The 18844-nt window shown below is 39.3% G+C and overlaps 1 long non-coding RNA gene across 1 annotated transcript in view; it reads left to right on the plus strand.

Annotated features, from left to right (window-relative positions):
- Window positions 1-17908, plus strand: part of LOC122550452 (uncharacterized) — a 112015-nt gene extending 94107 nt beyond the window's left edge. Inside the window, exon 6 of the long non-coding RNA XR_015757384.1 lies at window positions 17107-17908. This is a non-coding gene — a long non-coding RNA (uncharacterized LOC122550452). The remainder of the gene's footprint in view (window positions 1-17106) is intronic.
- Window positions 17909-18844: the final 936 nt, after the last annotated feature.

Consider the following 18844-nt stretch of genomic DNA (forward strand, 5'->3'; position numbering starts at 1 on the left):
ACTGCTCTGTTCTTCTCTGAAATATTGCCCTGGGAACTTTTACATCAATCTGAGGGAGCAGATTGGATTTCAGATGGCAACACATCTGAATATCAGTACTATTCCCTCAGCACAGCACTGAACAACAGCCAGATTTGTCTGTTCATATTCAAAGATTTAAACCTGAACCTATCAATCTTCCGACTTAGAGACAAGGACACTATCAATAGAGCCACAGTCTCCCAATATCTGCTCAGAACTCCAGCAAGAGATAGGTTGACTCAGCAACAAATCAGAATAAATTACACCATTCTTTTTCAACTTTTAAACTTGTTCAGCATTTTTTTTTCAATTTGTAATTAGATATTCCTGAAATAGCAGTGTAATTTAGGTTTATGATGTGTTGAATACAGGGTTACAGGAATAGAGTGGGGAGGGAGCTGGATGAGATGCTCTTCAGAGGGTTGGTATGGACTCAATGTGCCAAATGCTTCCACATTGTAGGGTTCTATGAGTTGTGGAGTTTGATAATATTGCCAACAGATTCTATGCCAAAACATCTTTACCCGCTGGGGAATTTCAATGCAAGAACAGGTACTGATAATGCAACGTGGGCCTCCTATCCTAGACATCATGATCTTATAAAGATAAATGTGATAGATAGAAGAGATTTTCTGCTACCACAAACTTTATGAACTAGTACCATCTTCTTTCAAAACAAGCCTTGCCTCAAGGGGACCGAGCACTATCCAAGATCAGGGATTTGGAACCAGCTGGATGTGATTATCACCAAACATAACTCTCTGAACGGCATCTTCAACACAGCTAACATAGTTCTGGCTGTGATGCAGATCACTTGTTGGTGTATACTGTATCAGGGTTAGAATGTAATGTTTGATGTTTGTTCCATTCAAAACAGAAATGCCACTCTCATATCAACAACCGCTATCTTGTCTTCTAAGATAAAAAGCAACAGTTCTGTGACTCAATTAACTCTGGCATTCCTACAGAAGTGAGATGGAACAGAGGGTGAGACACCATCGACAATACTCGATTCTTAACATATGGAAAGTGAAGCAGAAAATGCTGACAGGTTCTGTCACAGTGATGTGAGCTCTGAACTCGTTGAAGCCATACAAGTTTGTTCTCATTATCTACAAAAGACATCAGAGTGAGAAGACTGAATGAAAACATTTGGACTGCTTGAAGTCCTCCAGATAGTCTGGAAATACCTATTGTTTAAAACTTTGCCGTAATATGCAGATGTCCATAGAAGGAGAATAAATGAAGGCAACAGATCCAGAAACAAAGGAAACACTTTCTTTAAAAAAAAGCCAATGAGGTCATCATATCATTGCCACTTCACTATTTCTAATAGGACCCAGCTGCATTTTACTAGCTCGGTTAAAAACAAGGACTGCCTTTGCTGGAAACCAGAGTCTAGATTAGAGTGGTGCTGGAGAGCTCTATTCCTGTTGAAGGGCTTTTGCCCAAAACGTCGATTTTTCTGCTCCTTGGATTTTACCTGACCTGCTGTGCTTTTCCAGCACCACTCTAATCAGGACTCTGCATTTTACAAGCTGCCTACTATTTGCACACCAGTAGCTTTTTATCTTTTAAGCTAATTGTCGTTCTCATCTTCTCTCTTTTGAAATCTTATTCTCTTCTTCACCTCTCCACTCAACTTATTGTGACTGTTTCGGATTTTACTTGTAGAATTTACTTGACTTGAATAATAGAAATTGCAAAATTTTGGAAACACTCAGCAATTCTGGCAGCACCAGAGGAGAGAAAAGCAAAGCGAGAAAGGTTTGAGTCAAATATAACTCTTCTTCAAATATGCTGCATGTTCAGAGCAAGGCAGGTTAGACTGAGTAAGGAGAAAAAAATGAAGACTGTTGATGAATGCTGATGGTTCTTACTGAGACGATCAAGAGGCCAGAGGAAGGAGTCCCAGGTGGAGTGAAAATATTGGAGTGAGGTCATTGGTTGGCTGGTTAGAGGTAGAACTCCTGATCAAAGAATTATCCAACAAGGTAAAGGAAGTGGAACAAGAACTCATTGTCGTGTGAACTGGGAATTTGTTTAAATGGGTTTGTAAAAGGATAAATTTTGGAAACACTCAGCAATTCTGGCAGCACCAGAGGAGAGAAAAGCAAAGCTATAAAGGTTTGAGTCAAATATAACTCTTCTTCAAATATGCTGCATGTTCAGAGCAAGGCAGGTTAGACTGAGTAAGGAGAAAAAAATGAAGACTGTTGATGAATGCTGATGGTTCTTACTGAGACGATCAAGAGGCCAGAGGAAGGAGTCCCAGGTGGAGTGAAAATATTGGAGTGAGGTCATTGGTTGGCTGGTTAGAGGTAGAACTCCTGATCAAAGAATTATCCAACAAGGTAAAGGAAGTGGAACAAGAACTCATTGTCGTGTGAACTGGGAATTTGTTTAAATGGGTTTGTAAAAGGATAAAATTGGGTCCTTTGCTAAGTAAAGCTTTTCAGCATCAGAGATTGAAAACAGAGCAAGAAGTGGTATTAGAGAAAGGATGGGATCAGAGGGAAGTGAAGGGGAAGAATATTCTAGAGATGCATTAGTCTACATATCTTTCTAGGTGGACAATCACATTCATTATCAAGTGATTGTCAACAACTTTAACTTCTGAAGAGAGAAAGTATCTGTCAGAGCATCAGATGAAACAAAGAATGGAATCATACTGGAGACCAGGACAACATTGAGATAGTGTGAGTCAGAACTAGTGGAAAGAGAGCTTGTATGAGTGAGCATCACGTGCCAATGATCACAGCTTTGAAAAGTAGGGAAAACAGTAGTCCATGGAATATGTATGTTTCCGTGTGTAGGTATTAACCCTAAATTTGCTAGCCTATGAACATATGAAGCTTGGCCTATGGAAAGGTTAATCAGTGGGGCAGTGCCTTATGTGTGTTTTCCAAAGGGATATATGTGTTTATAGCTCAGCAAGTGATGAATTGAACTGGTGACACTGTATCTGGCTGAACTTCTGATTTAAAACAAAGGGAGGGCACTAGATGTGATACACCATTTGTCAGCAGAATTAAATGCAGTGAATCACCGAGTTATGCTGCATAAATATCATACCAGTGATCAGATGACACAAAAGCTGCAAGGAATTAGCTTATCTGAGCAACCGGAGCAGGCTGGCCTGAGGTCAGGGCTCATTAAACCAAAAGATAAGCCTCTTTCTAGAGAAAACAAGCAATTGTCTTAATGAGAAAAAGATTAACTGGCTGTGGGAAGATGTGACATACTGGTGATGTTTTCCAGTGGTCAAACCAATCAAGAAGACTGGACAGTGTCAAGGTTTGAACACAAGTTACTTGAATAGAAAGACATAGAACAGAATGTGCATCAGAACAATCGCTAATTAACTCTGGATTGGGAGTCATCTGATCAATGACTGCAGTTTGGGACCAAGCAGGCTGATCACCTTTATTGATCTAACCTTTGGACAAGGCCACATGAACCAGGTCACTTGCAATTGGAAGCATTGTACGGGTGAGCTTTTGATGGATTACTATTATTGTGGTATTTTTGCGGTGCACTTTACTTCAATAAAGAAAAATTGGGCATATCCCATTGGTGGAACTATCTTGGCTTATCAATATCCAGAGCAAACCTGATGGGACCAGGAAAAGCAAGAATAAAAACCTACAAGAGAACTGTAATCCTGGTGGATTTGAAGTGTGAAGGATAGAACTTCAGCTTGGGAACTGGAGGTAGTTGCTAAGGAAGGACGTATGGCTCTGGAATTGAATTTTGTAAGCCGCCATATTAAATATCAGAAGGAAACAAGAAAGCATTGTAAGTGAACAAGGAAAAGAGAAAAGCAGAAATCTCGTTGGATGGAAGACAGGATACCATCAGGGTAAGCACCTGTAGGAGAAAGGTAGCAATGAATTAAGTGCTAACATTGAAATATGATAATGTTGTTGTTGGAAATTTGGAAATATTCCTTGCACTTTCTCTTCTTATTTCAGATTACCAGCATCCACAATATTTTGCTATTAATTTTAGTGCTTCAAACACATTTTTTTTATTCATCATATGCTCTATCATCCCATGTTCCTCAACCGTATGATTTTAGATTACTATATTAGATTACTTACAGTGTGGAAACAGACCCTTTGGCCCAACTAGTCCACACCAACCCACCGAAGTGCAACCCACCCAGACCCATTCCCCTGACCCATTCCCCTACATTTACCCCCTTCACCTAAAACTACAGGCAATTTAGCATGCCCAATCCACCTAACCTGCACATTGAACTGTGGGAGGAAGCCGGAGCATCCAGAGGAAACCCACGCAGACATTGGGGGAATGTGCAAACACCACACAGACAGTTGCCTGAGACGGAAATTGAACCTGGGTCTCTGGCGCTGTGAGGCAGCAGTGCTAACCACTGTGCCACCATGCTGTCTCTTCATCTCTTTGGAATTTATTTGACATGTACCAGTTATAGCTCTGACTTCAAGATCACCCTTTTCCAACAACCTTTGTTTTTATTAATCCTGGCTTTTTTAATCCTTTTCACCCCACTGAAGTTATCCCTCTTTCTATTTCAAAGTTCACTTGATATTATTCCTTGTTTTTCTCTGAATTCTTCATTCTCTCAATACTCCAATACATAATGCAATAAAGTTCTTCTTTTCTACTTCCATATATAATACTCTGCTTCCTCACTTGGCTACTTAGTTTACACCCTCTCCAACCAGACTCATGACCTATCTCACAAGACCATTGATCTTATCAGTTGTATGTTCTGGTCATTTCTTGAACAGCCAAATCCAATATGGTGGGCATTGACTTTTCTGCTATGATATGAACATGCAGCATCCATTTTATGATCTTAAAATACTGCTTTTTCTGTAAAATGGGTTCAACACAATCAAATTTCTTGTCCTCTTGCATAAAAACTTAAAATACAATCCCAGTTGAGGTCAGTTGCAATGACTTCTATCCCTTGTGAAATAGATTTGATTAAAGATTTTCGCTTAAGCTAAGTTTAAATGTCGTTTTTTGCTAAGGATTGCAGTGTTCAGCTGCATTTACAATTTCTCAAAAACATAATAGCCATACAGCCACACTATAGCAAGTAACAAGTATAGTTCATGCCATGTAATTGTTAGGTCATCTTAATCAAGAGGGTTTAACCACTTTATTTTGACATTAGCATTAATATTCTCATCCTGAGGATCACCATTGATCAAAACTCAACTGAGCTAATCCTCAAATATTGTGGTTTATAGAATGGGTCAAATGCTGGCTATTGTGTGGCGAATGGCTCTCCTCCCGTTTCTCAAAGTTTTCTCACCAATTACAATGTAGAAGTCATACTCAAAAAAAAACTTGGCTATGACCAAAGCAGCCCAGTTGATGGACAGTCCATCCATCACCTTAAACATCCACTCCTTCTGTCATCACAGCACCATGGCTGCTATGTGTAAACAATGTGCAGGACACATGCCAAGGATTGCTAAGGGTCCTTTGGCAATAACTTCCAAACCCACAATTTCCAGCACTGAGCACAAGGGAACAATATTGTTACCTAGACTTGAACATATAGAAACTCCCATCTAACAACACCATGCGAGCACTTTACCATCTTTATTACAATGCTTTAAGAAAAAGCCAACTAAAGGTGGTTAATGAACATTGGGGTTGAAGCTGTGTCTTAGGTACAAAGCCATGTGGTTGACTTTTAAATGCCCTCTGAAAAGGTCCAGCAAGCCCAGTAATTAGAGATAAGCAAAGCTTAATAAAGGAGGTTTACAGTTGATTGGAATGCTCTGGCAGACAGTATTTGATGGTGAACTGCATTCAGCAGTTATCTTGGAGGAGACAGCCTGGTATCTGCAATGTATGAAAAGTGCCAAGTTAAATTTGATACAAAGCATGAAAAGAAGAAAGAGTGAGTGACAAACATCTCACAAATAATATCAAATTCACTTAGAATAAAGTTTAATGAAATTTTAGTGGTTTTAATGTTCAATGTTGAATAGGGTGCAACAATCAAAAGAATCAGAATGGAACGTAAATTTAAAATTCATCACATTCTTGCCACATACTGCTCTGGGCACAGCACACTTTCACTATTATACTACTGTATGTCCTTTTTCTTTTTAATAAAATGCAAGTGCAAAGAAGACACAAGTTGAAAATTCAGTGCTTAACATTTGAGTTAGAGACAATTTCATAGAATTTCAAAGAAGGTACAGGACGGATGACCTAATGGAGGTTTGCTGGATAGTTAACAGGACAGAACAGGTAGATCCAGAACATTACTCCACAATACCTCCTGAGACTCTTAACTGAAGGTGATTATACGATAGATATGAGAAAATCCTTCCTCACTTACAGCATCTGGAGTATTGTGTCCAGTTCTGGTCACTCTATTATAGGAAGGATATTATCAAGCTGAAGAGGGTTCAGAAAAGATTTACAAGGATGTTGCCAGGAATGAAGAGCTTGAATTATAAGGAGAGGCTGGAGGGGTTGGGAGTTTTTCGCTGGAGTTTGAAGAAATTGAGAGGTGAGCTTATAGAGGTTTGTAAAATCACGAGGGGTATAGAAAAGGTGAATGGTAGGTGTCTTTTCTTTATAGTGGTGAATTTCAAGACTCGGGGGTGGGGGGGGATATTTTTAAAAGAGAGGAGAAAGATTTAAGAAAGACATGGGGGCTTTTTTTTATATAGAATGTGGTTCATGTGTGGAATGAATTTGCAGAGGAAGTGGTGATTGCTGGTACAGTTACCATGTTTAAAGGACATTCGGATAAATACATGAATAAGAAATGTTTGAGGGATGTGGGCCAAGTGCAGGCAGGTAAGACTAGTTTAGTTTGGGATTATAGTTGGCATGGTAAAAACAATGACTGCAGATGCTGGAAACCAGATTCTGGATCAGTGGTGCTGGAAGAGCACAGCAATTCAGGCAGCATCCGAGGACAGGCAAAATCGACGTTTCGGGCAAAAGCCCTTCATTCCTGATGAAGGGCTTTTGCCCGAAACGTCGATTTTGCCTGTCCTCGGATGCTGCCTGAATTGCTGTGCTCTTCCAGCACCACTGATCCAGAATTATAGTTGGCATGGACTGGTTAGACCAAAGGGTCTGTTTCCATGACTCAATGACTTGGATGCTGTGCTAAGGGGAACTTAAATTATTTGCAGGTAAATGAGCTAAGTTGATCTAATGACCTTCCTTGTTGACATATTTGTTGTGATTCCATGGGTTGGATTTTGGAAGGTTACTGGAGGCAGGCCCCCTCAGAGTTAAGCAGTGTCCACCAGCTTGCCCTATTGCTAGCATCTTCCTATCTTGGGCCTGTTTTATGGAAACAAATGATTGGTCGGTGGAAACTATTAACATAAATGTTAATAGTTACTCTGAGGGGGCCTGCCTCCAGTAACCTTCCAACAGTCCAGAATTAACTTGAGGACCTCTTCAGCCTGCAGCTGCCAGACCTACATAGCCACAGTTTCAGCCATAGCTGCTCTATGAAGGAATTCCCCGCTCTCAATGGTGGTCTAACAACTATGACTGTTGCCTTTTTTTAAAAGAGTTTGTCAGAGCTCACTGCAGCTCCTTCAGCGCTAATTCGCCTCTCTTTTTTTTGAAGCTCACTCATCATCCTTGTGAGAATGCGAGCATATCCTCTGCCTGTTGATTAGTCTTTCATTGAAAAATCAGTGCATGGTGGTTAAAAGCAGGACCCAAAATTTATTCTAATGTCAGACTCCTGAATCAAGAATGAAAATCAAGTCCTCTGTTTGCAACCAGAATATGACAGCAAAGCTTAACCTTTGTGGCGTTTTTAAAAAAAAGCAGAAGCAGATCAACTACCTGTTACACAGCCTATCTAATTCCATTGAACTGACTGGAAAGAAAGAAATGGGGAGGTGCATTGTGAGTAAGCAGTATACTAGGTATGCCCTTATGAATTTTACCTATGATGCATTTTAATCTAAAAGAATATTGCTTGAAATCAAATATTTTGCAATCTATTCTATTCAGTTCTTGGAATGAAAGAGGATAAGCTAGACAGTTTCTCTTCCTCAGGGTGCAGGTAAATGCCAAACAATATCCAAACCAAAACCATAATCCCAGGCATGTGATTTCCAATAAATATTTCCAAGCAATTAGCTTAAGCCATGTGATTTCAATAAAATAAATGTCACTTTAGTAGCCATATTTTGTTAGAAAATATAGTCCTGGATTTTGTATTCAGTCTTTTCAATTGAGCCCATTATTGGCAAGCACTTGAACAGAAATTCTTAAAAAAAGTATTAATAATGAAGCTTCATAACAGAAATGTATTATATATTCAGAAGTCATTCTGGACAATTCAGCCCACTGCAGCTTCTCTGTGTAGACAAGCATCGAATAATAAGTATACACTCAAGTAAATCACAATGTTACAGCCTGAAGCATTTTGGAGACATAATTGCATAAACAGTATGTATTCAAGCCAATGTAACTCATCTCCCCAGAGGAAAATGAATTGCTCATGAAGGATGTCTTGTTTCTTAATGAGGTTTAAGAGAGTATTTACATTTTTTATTGACTTATTAAAATGTTCCTTGCATTTTATGGAACTGTAACGATTATTTGACTCGTCAATTATTTATCAAAACAATTTTCTCGTTATTCGAAGGTTGATAGTTGATTGCTTGTGCTTGTTTAAACAGAGTAAAACATTTTTGTTTTACAATGCTGTGTTAAGTAAAACTACAGTGAAGTAAATTAGATGATAAACCATGAGATACAAATAAATACTTAAAATGGTGCCAGTTATTACAAGAGTGTACAGATACACGCTACAAGTCCGCATCAGCATAGACTAGTATATTAAAGCACCATAGTTAGCTTCATAATTTCTTTTTGTTTTAACTCATGCATGCTCTTTTCATCCCACCCTGCCCTCTACTAACGTTGACGATGTCGGGAAGAAGCCATCATTCACATGCTGGCCTTGCAATAATCATGACAGCAGAGATGTCATTTCAATCATGTCATCAACAATTACACACGTGTGTACTTGCAGGGTACATTCAAGCAAAACAAGAAGCAAGCTCAGTTCTTTCTCTTGCTATTTAAAGAAAACAGGTCAATTATATGACAGCCAGTGTTGTCAGCACTATTAACTCAGAAGGACAGGTACCAAGTATCTTGTTTTGGATCACTGCTTTTAGATTTTATATTGACATTATTGGCTCCTAACACTTAAGTTTTCTTTGTTTTATGTGAAGATCAGTATTTAGTTAACCTGAGAAGGTGAGACGTGTTCTTGAACAACTGTAATTTCTTTTTCTTTTGTTGTCATAAAATTGGTACCTTGTGAAATAGTCAACAATTTCTGTTTGGCTTTGGAGGCATATTTGGCCCAGAAGCTGACTTTTTTTTTCCCTGAACTTAATTTTCCCTTAACCCCCACTGTCCTTGCAAACTACTGTCCCTTATCTCAATCTCTCTTTCCTCTCCAAATGATATAATGCCATCTACCAAATCTATTTGTATCTTTTTTCAGAACTATTTGAATCCCTCAACCACAGTGCTAAAACAGCCTGTTTTTAAAAGTAGTCATTATTGGAGGTGCCGGGTTGGACTGGGGTGGACGTTCAATTACACCAGGTTATAGTCCAACAGGTTTATTTGAAATCACAAACTTTCAGAGCACTGCTCCTTCATGCTCCCATCACCTGATGAAGGTGTTATGAAGTATAAGTGTGTACTGTACCTTTAAGAGAGTTGAAAAGCTGGTAAGGGCTGACTGCAGGCACAGAGAGTGCTGAAGAATTTAAAATGTAACATTTAACTGTGAAACCAATGGCTGAGTTGTCATGGAGCAAAAACAAATTCAAACTTGGCCAATCAGTTTAAATTATGCACCAGATACCAAAATCCAATTGAACTTGAATTTAGTGTTTTGATGACATCAAACCAATTAAATGACCTGATGATTTGGGGTATAAAACTGGACATTTTGAACAGTTATGGGGAGAACTGCTAAGCAGTAATAGGTATAGACTGCTAGTCAAATAGCTCTCTGAAAGATACCTTTCCATAAAAAAAGTTATGCAGCAGAAGACTGAAGAAGAGACAACCCAGGAAAACTTACAGAGGAAACTCAACAAAGCTGACTGGTTTTGAAACATGATTTTTTTTTTTGTAAATCTTAATTCAGGTTTCTTTTATAGAACCAATATTGTAGAGTGAGAGGTAAAAGTTAGGTTTAAGACAAAGGAGTTGTAAATAGCCATTGTTTGGATGTTCTCTGTTGGACTTAAAGAATAAAATTGTTAATTCTTACTTTAAATAGTGAAATCTGGGATAAATTTTTTCCTCTTGAAATTTGACAGATTACAATGTGAGGTGAGCTTCTCTGTATTGGGTTTAAATTAGCAGAGTGTCATAACAAAGGAGCAGCACCCTGACGGCTTGTGATTTTAAGTATATCTGTTGGACTATAACATGGTGCTGTGTGACTTCTGACTTTTTCTTAAAGTAACTGATGACAGTTAATGTAACTGTAACAATTTTAAATTCCTCTCCTTGCCCTCCTTAACCTTTCTGCTGCCTTTGAAATGGTTTACTACACAGTGCATTCTGGTATAATGTAACAATTGCGTTCCTCTGCAACCTCTCACCATTGAAAATGGTGCTATGGAAAACTGCTATTGAAGATCGCTATTGAAAATTGCTATGCTCATTCAGCAGAAAGGTTGTGTTATCCAAACGGCGTCCACAATTCATCAATCGTGTTATCGCCAATTTGTATTGTCGAAACCAGAACAACCTGTATCATCTCTCCACTGCTGACAAGCTGGGTAAGATTGCATTCATCTCGTTTACTTACCTATCTACTCAAAGGTACCGAATTACTTACAATGCCTTCTCTTTTCACTCCTGAACCACAATCACTGATACCTCCCAAATATCTCATCTCCCACTCAGCGACATCAAAAGCACAGCAACAGCTTTCATATATTACATTCAACTCAACCTCACCACCACCTCGCAACTTCTCCACTATTACTAATGTATCAGAATGCTTCCTCCAATGATGATGTGGAGGAGCCGGTGTAGGACTGGGGTGGACAAAGTTAAAAATCACACAACACCAGGTTATAGTCCAACAGATTTATTTGGAAGCTCTAGCTTTCAGAGCACTGCTCCTTCCTCTCCAAAGCTACGTGATGAAGGAGAAGCGCTCTGAAAGCCAGTGCTTCCAAATAAATAATTTGGACTATAACCTGGTTTGTGTAATTTTTAACTTTGTCCTCTAAGTATTGTGAAAAATACCTTTAGTCCCCACTCCATTCTTTAGACACTGTCTCTATCCCCCTCCCAGGCAAAAGTCTGAGTTAGGTCAGTTTATCCATGACCTTGATGTTACATTTGATAATGAGAAGTATTTATGATCACATATTCGTGCCACCACTAAAATCACTTATTTCCAACTTCAATCATCTGCTGCTGAAACTCTAATTCATAATTTTATTACTTCTGGACTTGACTTTTCCAATGCATTCCTGATCTTCCTCATTCTATCCTCATCAAAAATTAATGTTATTCAAAACTCAAGGCACATTGGTCAAAAAAGTCCATTGGAACCAAGAGAAGAAACATTTGAATGATCAACTGAGTACAAACAGCTGAAGGGATATGCTTGAATCAAGGCAAAATTCAACAAATGATGGAAATCTGAAAGAAACCCAAAGTGCTGGAGAATCAGTGTTAACCTTATCGTCTAGTATGACTTTTCTTCAGAATGGGAACTTGAACTAGAACCAGAACAAGAAAAGAAATATACTGGACTTGGAACATTAACACTGTTTCTCTGTTCATAGATGCCACCAGACTGGCTGAGTTTCTCCAGTGTTCTCTTTGTTGAAGGATATGCAATTTAGTATGATCTGCCAGGCTTGGGGGTCACATGCTTATGTGCCTAACCTAAGCAGCACTGAGATTTATATACCACATTTCTCATTTATGCAATGCTCAGAATGTCTATTTGGCCTAATGGTAGCATCCAATTAGTGGTGAACACCAGTCATGTCACTCTGGTATTGTAGCTGTGTGAATCCATTATCTTGCTCAAATGCATGAGAGCTCTTACACATGCAGGGTAATCTGAGGTAGACTGGGCATGTTTCAAGCCTGTGAGGGACCACCTATGGGCTCTTCCTAAGTTTTCATTTCACTTGCTCTAAGATTGGCCTTTTTCATAAATGGAGTGTGAGCCATTTGTGCACCATACAAGCTTGATGCTGAAATGGAATGTACCAAAGCCATCAGCAGGACAGTGGCTACCCGGATCTGATCATTCCTCATTGCACATTGCCAACCAAATAACACTCTCTTGTCATACAGTATAAATATTTGTTTTCTCCTTGAACTTGTAATCAGTAAATTGTCCTGATGAGAGCAAGATGAAATCTTTAACCAAATATGTCTTTTTTTAGTAATACTCAGCCATATTACTGATCATTCACTGTCACTGGGTTAAAATCCTAGATCTGCCTAACAGCATTATAGATGTACGTAAACATGGAAACATAAAAATTAGGAGCAGGAGTAAACCATGCAGCCCTACAAACCTTCAATATGATCAGAAATATCAATTTATGATATCAATTGATATCAATGCCAAATTCCATTTTCTGCCCCAGACCCTTTGATGCCTTTAATATGTAAAAATAACTCATTGAATATATTCAGATGTGGCCTCCACAGCCTTCAATGGTAGGGAATACTATGGGTTAACTATCGTTTAAATGAAGAAATCTTTCCTTGTCTTAGTCTTAAGTGACCTGCCCATGTTCTGAGATTGTGTCCCTGGCTCTCGACTCTCAAAGGGAAAGCATCTTCTCAGTATCCAGCCTGTCTTGCCCTGTTGAAATTTTATATATTTCAAGGAAATCATCTCTCATGCTTCTAAACTCTAGTGAATACATGTCCAGTTGAACCATTCCACCTCACAGGACAGTCCTATATGCCTAGTGAATCACCTCAGCAGACCCTGTTTTTTTTTTTTTTGGGACCATCGCTGTTTTTTTATTCACTTTTTTGGTTTGGAACTGTGAGCTGAAGTTTAGAGATAACTTTGGACTTTGATCAGCAGCTTTTTTTTTTGAAAAAATGGAAAGAACAAACATTTATGGGAACTGGCCTGGAAAGTTAATTGCAGGTTAATTATTCTAAGAGCACTACAGATGTTTCAGCATCTATGATGTAATATGCTGAAGGACTAGGAGCTGCTTGAATGTTAAAAGGGTCCATCAAAGCAACACCAATGCTGGCCAGTCAAAAAGAGATTTTTGAAGAAACAGAAAAAGAAGGTTGAACTGGGTTTTGGGCAGAAGGCAGTGTAGACGTGAAAGTTGCTCAATGGAGGTTCGATTGGTCTGTTGTTATCCACCAGTTATTGAAGTGTTGATAGTTCTGAGAAAGTAATCCAATTTAGTAGGGATAAGTAGAAAACTTCAGTGATTTACAGAAGCTTTGTGCATTGACCAGTGACTTTGGAATTCAAGCATGATATACAGCCCTATGTATCAGTGAACAACACTTTATCCAAGGATGGCATGAAGGGTTAGTAAACATTGTTCAGAACTGCTAAAGTGAACTGGCCATTTATGACTCTTTTATTTTCTTTTTAATTTAACCTTAAACTCTGTCTGTCCTGCCTGTCCATGTGCATGAGCAGGGGTTTCAATTAAGGTTGGGTTTAAATCATTAATTAGATCACTTCCTTGTTTAACTTTGCTAAAGTTACAGTATTAATAATAAATGATTCATTTCTGCTTAAGCTATAACTTGCCTGGTATTTGTTATTCATGAAGTCTGGTTAGGAACAACTGGGCAATCTTGAGCATGATTGAATATTTTAATTTTACTGTGATGTGATATCCAGTGAGTCTGATTTGGTTTGGCTTGCTATCCCTATTTCTTAGTTAGGGAGACCAAACCTGCATGCAATGCTCCAGCTATGACCTCACCAAGGCACTGTATACCTGCATCCTTATTTCTGATGTCACATCTTCTGGCAATGGAGGCCAAAATACTGATTATTTGCTGCAGCTGCCTGTCTGTCACCACATTAAGGGAAGGATGTGGAAGCTTTGGAAAGGGTTCAGAAGAGATTTACTAGGATGTTACCTGGTTATGGAGGGAAGATCTTATGAAGAAAGATTGGGGACTTGCAGCTGTTTTCAATAGAGAGAAGAAGGTTGAGAGGTGACTTAATTGAGACATATAAGATAATCAGAGGGTTAGATAGGCTCTCACTATTCACCCTATTTCCTCAGATAGTGATGGCTAGCACAAGGGGACATAACTTTAAATTGAGGGGTAATAGATTTAGGACAGATGTCAGAGGTAGACAATAGACAATAGACAATAGGTGCAGGAGTAGGCCATTCAGCCCTTCGAGCCTGCACCGCCATTCAATATAATCATGGCTGATCATTCCTAATCAGTATCCTGTTCCTGCCTTATCTCCATAACCCTTAATTCCACTATCTTTGAGAGCTCTATCCAACTCCTTCTTAAATGAATCCAGAGAGTGGGCCTCCACTGCCCCCTGTGGCAGAGCATTCCACACAGCCACCACTCTCTGGGTGAAGAAGTTTCTCCTGAGCTCTGTCCTAAATGGTCTACCCCGTATTTTTAAGCTGTGTCCTCTGGTTTGGCACTCACCCATCAGTGGAAATATGTTTCCTACTGCCAGAGTGTCAAATCCTTTCATAATCTTTTACGTCTCAATCAGATCCCCTCTCAATCTTCGAAACTCAAGGGTATACAAGCCCAGTCGCTTCAGTCTTTCAGTGTAAGGTAATCCTGCCATTCCAGGAATTGACCTCGTGAACCTACGCTGCACTCCCTCTATACTCAATTCCTCTTGTTATGAAGGCCAGCATACTGTTAGCCTTCTTCACTACCTGCTGTACCTACATGCTTGCCTTCATTGACTGGTGTACAAGAACACCCAGATCTCTCTGTACTGCCCCTTTACATAAATTGATTCCATTGAGGTAGTAGTCTGCCTTCCTGTTCTTGCTACCAAAGTGGATAACCATACATTTATCCACATTAAACTGCATCTGCCATGCATCTGCCCACTCACCTAACTTGTCCAGGTCACCCTGTAATCTCTTAACATCCTCATCACTTTTCACCCTGCCACCCAGCTTTGTATCATCAGCAAATTTGCTAATGTTATTACTGATACCATCTTCTATATCATTTACATATATTGTAAAAAGCTGTGGTCCCAGCACGGATCCCTGCGGTACCCCACTGGTCACTGCCTGCCATTCCGAAATGGAGCCGTTTATCACTACCCTTTGTTTCCTATTAGCCAACCAATTTTCAATCCAATCTAGTACTTTGCCCCCAATACCATGCACCCTAATTTTACTCACTAACCTCCTGTGTGGGACTTTATCAAAAGCTTTCTGAAAGTCCAGGTACACTACATCTACTGGATTTCCCTCGTCCAACTTCATAGTTACATCCTCAAAAAATTCAAGAAGATTAGTCAAGCATGACTTCCCCTTCATAAATCCATGCTGACTCTGTCCTATCCTGTTACTACTATCCAGATGTGCAGTAATTTCATCCTTTATAATAGACTCCAGCATCTTTCCCACCACTGAGGTCAGACTAACTGGTCTATAATTACCTGCTTTCTCTCGCCCACCTTTCTTAAAAAGTGGTATAACATTTGCCACCCTCCAATCCTCAGGAACCGACCCCGAATCTATTGAACTCTGTAGTTTCTTTACTCAGAGTATTAAGGGCATGGAATGCCCAGCCTGCAACAGTAGTAGACTCACCAAATTTAAGGCCACTGAAATGGTCATTGGCTAGACATTTGGATGATAATGGGAGGTTAGATGGGCTTCAGATTGGTTTCACAGGTCGGCGTAACATTGAGGGCTGAAGGGCCTGTACTGCGCTGGAACATTCCATGTTTTATTAACTGGTATATAATGACATCCAGATTACTTTGTATATCCACATTTTCCACTATATAATACTTTTCTAAATAATACCCTTCTTTTCAGTTTTTTCACATTTGGCCACTTTGTATTGCATCTGCCATATATTTGTCCACTCATTCAACTTTTCTAAATCACCTTGAAGCCTCATTGCATCCTCTTCACAACTCTCAATCTCACCCAGTTTGGTGTTGTCAGCAAACTTGGAAATATTGCATTTAGTTTCCCTATCCATGTTATATGTGCATCTATTGTGAATAGCTGGGGCCCAAGCACAGCTCCTTGCGGTACCCCACTAGTCACTGCTTACCTCCTGGAAAAAGACCCACTTATTCTCACTCTTTGTTTCCTGTCTGTCAACCAAATCTCAATCCATGCCAGTATATTACCCCAAATCCCTAGGCTTTAACCTTGCCTATTAATCACTAATATTGGACGTTTATAAGGAGCCTTCTGAAATTCAAATACACCACATCCACTAACCTCTCCTCCCCCTCACCTTCTGGCAGTCAACTCGCCACCACCTACTGAAGGGCAATTAGGGAAAGGGAATAAGTGGTGTCCTAGCCAGAGACATTACCATCTCTAGTGTGATTTTTTTTTAAACAACATGGAAAATTTGCAGAATTATAATTACAGAATTAAAATTTACAGAAGTGAAATTCTTAAAGAGAAAGAAATTACAGCAGGATTGAAATACTGCAGAATTTCAAAGTGTTCAAGTCAGACAAATAAATATTCCCATTAGGGAGAAATTACAGGAGAAAGAATATTGCTCAAAGATTTAATTTCAGAGATGGGGTAAATAAAACACGGGTTTTGGACATCTTGGAGAAACAGCCCTTAAGTTACAGAATCAGTTCAGACTTAAATATTAAATTACAAGCACAACAAATTAATATACTATTGTATTCAATAGAGCCTATAGCTGAGGACATTATTAACTGTCAAAGCATAAAAGAAAGCACAGATAATTTTGAAGTTCTACAAAGTCTTTGAAAATTACTTTATTCTGGTGCCCATACTTTAACAGAAGACCTTTGCATTTAGAGTAATTATCAATAATTCTATTCATGATCTTTTACAGATTAATGGGAAACTGTGATGGTGGAATTCTAAAATCAGAACTCATTAGATATGGAATTATTGTTGGAGTTACTTATGTTTAAGATTGGACTTATTTCAGTTCAACAACAGAAACATGTTCCGATTGTGCTGGAAGCCGAAACCCGAAGAATCATCGACAAATATTGAGGGTTGAAAGACAACATTAACTCAAGAGAGTAATGGAATCCATTCACTTTAATAAGGTGTTAACACAAGCCACTTGTGAAAAACCAAGACAAAGAGCAGGTCAAATCGAAGATACTAACACTTGGTGTCAGCACTGCGGAAACAAAATGTCTCAAAAGCACAAGCTGTGTCCAGATATGACAAAAGAATCATAGAATCCCTACAGTGTGGAAGCAGACCATTCGCCCATTGCATCCAGACCAATCATCTGAACAGCATCCCACTCAAACCCATCCACGGCTAACCCATCGAACCTACACATCGCTGGACACTGAGCAATTTAGCATGGCCAATCCTTTGGACTGTGGACTTTGGGCTATGGGAAGAAACTGGAGCACCCAGAGGAAACCCACGCAGACAAGGAGAGAAAGTACCAGGGACGCAGGTTAGATTCCACCCTTGGGTGATCGTCAGTGTGGAGTTTGCACAGTGAAGCAGCAGTTTTAACTGCTGAGTCATCATGCCACCCCATGTTATATCCTTAAAATGATAGGTCACTTCCAGAGGACATGCAGAAAGGGGGCACAGTTTTAAAGCAGCAAAAAATCAAATGCTCACTCTACATAAATATGAATCTGATAGAGCCCTCAACATGATCAAAGATAACCAATGAGTTATTTGAGGAAATTGATAATCCAAACGATTTAAGTTTGGCAAAATCTGTTACTGTCAATGAGGAACTAATTAATTTTAAGCTTGATCCCAGGGTGCATGTGCTAGTATCAGATTCAATACCATGGCTGAAAAAACAGGAGCCATAAACCACAGAGATTAAACTACGTATCTCAAAACTAAAGGTGTGCTGTGACAAAGGCAAAGGCCCTTGTGATGTGGTGATAATATCCCTACCTCTGGATCAGGAGACCTGGACTCTGCTCCAAAGGTGTATAATGATATCTCTGAACACATTGATTAGAAAATGTCCAGGAACTCTACAACTCGAGCATAAGAACTTTGAGAATTATTTGGACAGGTGAGGCTGTGGCGTTGGCTTCCCTCTCTCAATTCATGACAACAAATAATTGTATCTGTTACACTAAAATCTAGTGCACTTGAAAATGAGACATAGGATTTCTTGAAAGAAGAAGTTATTATTATTTACTAAACACAAGTTAAAATCCTAAAAACACAACGTTAAAACACAACAAAATCCTAAAAACACAACAAAGGAATTGGGAGGACATGTTGCGGCTGTACACTTTTGGATTATTGTGTGCAATTCTGGTCTCCTTCCTATCGGAAGGATGTTGTGAAACTTGAAAGGGTTCAGAAAAGATTCACAAGGATGTTGCCAGGGTTGAAGGGTTTGAGCCATAGGGAGAGGCTGAATAGGCTGGGGCTGTTATCCCTGGAGTGTCAGAGGCTGAGGGGTGACCTCATAGAGATTTATAAAATCATGAGGGGCATGGATAGGATAAATAGACAAGGTCTTTTCCCTGAGGTGGGGGCGTTCAGAACTAGAAGGCATAGGTTTAGAGTGAGTGGGGAAAGATATAAAAGTGACCTAAGGGGCAATCTCTCCACCCTGCAGC

Source organism: Chiloscyllium plagiosum, unplaced genomic scaffold (genome assembly GCF_037043375.1).
Source record: "Chiloscyllium plagiosum isolate Xiang-an unplaced genomic scaffold, Cpla_swu_hap1 HiC_scaffold_6, whole genome shotgun sequence".
NCBI classification, from domain to species: Eukaryota; Metazoa; Chordata; class Chondrichthyes; order Orectolobiformes; family Hemiscylliidae; genus Chiloscyllium; species Chiloscyllium plagiosum.